This window comes from Poecile atricapillus, chromosome 16, assembly GCF_030490865.1.
Source record: "Poecile atricapillus isolate bPoeAtr1 chromosome 16, bPoeAtr1.hap1, whole genome shotgun sequence".
Classification (NCBI taxonomy): domain Eukaryota; kingdom Metazoa; phylum Chordata; class Aves; order Passeriformes; family Paridae; genus Poecile; species Poecile atricapillus.
In genome coordinates, this window is record NC_081264.1 from 7,238,468 (window position 1) to 7,242,298 (window position 3,831).

A 3,831-nucleotide genomic window follows, 5' to 3' on the forward strand; every position below is an offset into this window, starting at 1 on the left:
AAAGTGTTAATGAACATTTACTGTCCTAATTTGCTCTATTATTTTATATTTTGTCAGCGATATAGAGCTTTTACTGATATAGGACTGCTTCTTTTGTCCTTCACCGGTTTGAAATCAACATGAGACACAAAATACTGTGATAAAATACATCCTGGTTTCGTCACCAACATTATGTGTTTGTTCAATATGTAACTTCAGGACATGAGAATCTTTTTCTAGTATTTCATTGATCTCATGTCTCTGAGTACCCAAACACTGCTATGAAAGATAACTAATATTTTAGTAAAACTTTAAAAACTTATTCCGAAGACCACTGTTAGGTGTTTCCATCTTTCTGTTTGTCTTGCTGGACCAACATATCTAATGATAGGGGTGATAATTTGGACATAATGTCATTGGTAAAGAGCAGATTGCTTTAAATCATTGCAAGCTGCCCTCAAAAACTGAACTCAGTTTCCACTTAAAGCAGCTTCTAATTTTTAATACCCCATAACAGGCTTCTGCACTCAAGCTATTATTTCAGTCATTTTTAAATTATGACTGTTTTTATTAATGCTAAAACAAAAAACTTCAGAATGTACATTTAATAAACACCCTCAATTTGCAAAACAGCCACTCATGTCACACTTCAATTGTCAAAGCTGAGGAAAAAGATCTCACATTTAAGTAAACAGCTTGAGCTGATGCTGGCATTTGCTGCGTCAGGTCACCTCAAACTGCTAGCACTGGGACAGAAGATTGTCCCTCTCAAAGAGCCTATCAAAATACAAGTATTGTGACTCAGTGGCACCCCATTTATGTGACTGTATAAATAAACTGTGGCAGTAAGATCACATACTTCAGAAAACAGGTTAAATTTTTTATATGTACATGAACAGCAGTGCTTCAGTTAGGATCAGATGAGGCACACATATAGATTTTTGCAGAGTTGGAGAATCAAAATGCCTGCAGTGCTTAAAAAATGAAAAAATAACCAGTTTTAGTCTTTCCATTGCACATCTGTTTTCAGAGACTCGCAGTACAGGCTTAAACTAATGGTGCAACAGTTGATTCTTTGAGACACTGACACAACATGGAAATAGGCTTCTAACTGTTAATAAACAAAAGGATAATAATCCATTAACAAAACAATGTTTTCATCAAAACAGTGCTCAAATTGTGCCTAAATTTTTAAACCAGAAGGTTGATGTGACCCCTGGAGAATTAAATCTGATATAATATGGTGCAAAATTCACCTGAAAATTTTCAACACGTGGACTTCTGATGGAAGACTTGTCAAACATGCTCAAAACTTTTGAATTAGAAGTGTCCAGGTCCACCTGCATGGTGCAATCAGGATTAACCATAATTATCATGAAGTGTCATTACTAACAAATGTTGATAATATTCCTAATGATTAGGAGATTTTCACATACAAGATATCAAAGGCTGGACAGAAACTACTGCTGTCAACACAAAATACAGCAATAAAGACTATAAAGACAAAACTATGAGCTTCCCAATAAAGCTAACAGGCTGCATTCATCGGAATGAAAATTAGGTGGAGCCAGTGGCTTTTTCATATTCCTCCTATGTCAGGAACTGCAGCACATACTGTGCTATTCCAAGCAAAAGCTGCTGCAAGACAAGTTTTGCTCAGCCTTCATTACTTTTATTTCAGTAAAATATGCTGCACTGCAGATTTTTACAGTTTTTTGGGCACTGGTAAACTGGTATTTGCTTGCATTACATGTCTTCATCTTTAACTTTTTGCTGCAATCTGCTCTCCTCAATCTAATCTTTGTCAGACATCACTTCACAGGCATGGAAAGATGTCAAAAGGATCCCATGAGCAATCTCAGACCAGTTCTCAAATGTCAAAAGAGGTGGTTGATTGCTGCAAAAAATAATCAAAGTAGATACATCCTTTGGCTCAACGATACCACAGAATTACTAATCTTGCTCTTGCCATTCATAGATTCAACACAAATTGTGTTGTCTACAGAATCACATATGACTTCTGATTTTCCTGTTGGAAACACTTCAGCCAAATGGTTCTCCCAAGTTTCAGAGTGCAGGCAGAATTTTCCCAGGGATGCAGACTTTTTTCTAAAGACAATATTGCTTAAAGTGGGATATAGTGTCTAAGAGGACAAATAAAAAGTAGCAGCTTTACATTGAAATCTGCAAATTAAAACAAGAAAAAAATAAAGCCAAAACCAAGTAGCCTTCATATCAGAAACTGCACTGAACAAGCCATTCAAAGAACGTTCTGTTCAACTGCAAGTTGCACCTGGGCTGGTGCTATCCTGCAGTGACTAAGGCTTCCCTTAGTTCTTCTTCATACATGGAACAAACCTATTCCTATGGCTGAAAATCCTGCATTCCTAAATACACTCAATTTATCTAGGGGGATTATTAGAGAAAAAGAAATAATCATCATTGTGTGTTCTCTGTTTTCCCCTTCCTTTCTCCATCTTCTGATCTGCATTTAGCTTTCATTTATTTTTCTTCATTTATCTTTCTACTACTAAGGCATAAAAATTTCATGTGCATCAGCGGAGATACTGCTTTTTTCCTCATTCATGTTGTGCATGACTTATGCATTGTAATTTTTGGTTAACCTGATTAACATTATAATATTTATGACTCCCTCATCTGTGAGCCTCAGTTCAGTGCTTATGTCTTCTGTTCTAAAAGACATGGTAAATTTGAGCCTGTCAGTATGATACTGTTTGGTTTTTTTTATTTAGCTTCTAAGTTCATGATACACAATGTTACAGAGATAATTTTTATATATATATGAAATATATTCAACATTTCTTCACTCTGTTCACCTTAACCTACAGCATGAGTCATATTGATGGGTTTTTTAATTCCCACAGTTCATGCCTCCCCAGCTGATTGCAGTACTGATTCTATTTTCACCAAGTCAAGTCTATTTCCTAGATCCTCAGAAGCTATCAACAAGACTTCTCTGAAGAAGATGAATCAGATGAAGAACATCAGCCATGTCCTGTTACATCAATCTGAATGAAATAAAACTAACTCCTAATAGCTAATATTCCGTATGAATAAGGATGCTTGCTAAGCCAAAAATGTGCATTAAGTTCTACAGGATAAAATTGAAATGGAAGATACTTTAATTATTGCCTAATTACTGCTTAGTATTTCATAGCCTCATTTCAAAATTACTAACTTCCTTATAATATTATGAAAACAGTGTTCCAAGTCTTATCAATATTTTATCTTAATTATTTAGTTTGGTGTATTTCACTTGTAACAACAAATATCAATTAAGCTTTGAACATAGTGAGGACCTCCAAGGGCCCAACTCCTCCTCTGCTCTGTTCAGGTGTGTTTTATTAAGCTACTACAAGGGAGATGAGACAATTCCACCTTCACTGCAGGGGCCAGTACTGCAGAACATTAATGCAGGCTCTACTCAGTGTAACGGGAGAGTCTCAGGTCTGCCATGGATCCAGACTTTTTCTACAGTGAACCTGGATTCCCATCCTCCAGTAGCATTTTGTGAGGCTCCACTTTTCCCTAAGGAAGCATTGATTTTGCTCTTTCCTACCTTTCAAATATTTTCCAATTTCTTACCTGTATAAGACAACCACACAATAGCACAGAGTTAGGAAACACCCACAGCACAACATAACCCCCCACCCCACCCCAAAATACAGCATTTTTAAAATGGAATAAAGTAGCAGAAATGTAACTTGAATCACAGCTCCTTCATTGTTAATATGGCATTAAAGATTTTACTTCATTGTATCACACCGAGTAACAGGCAAATGAACAATAACATATGTGCAACAATGCACAATCTACTAATGTCAACAAAGA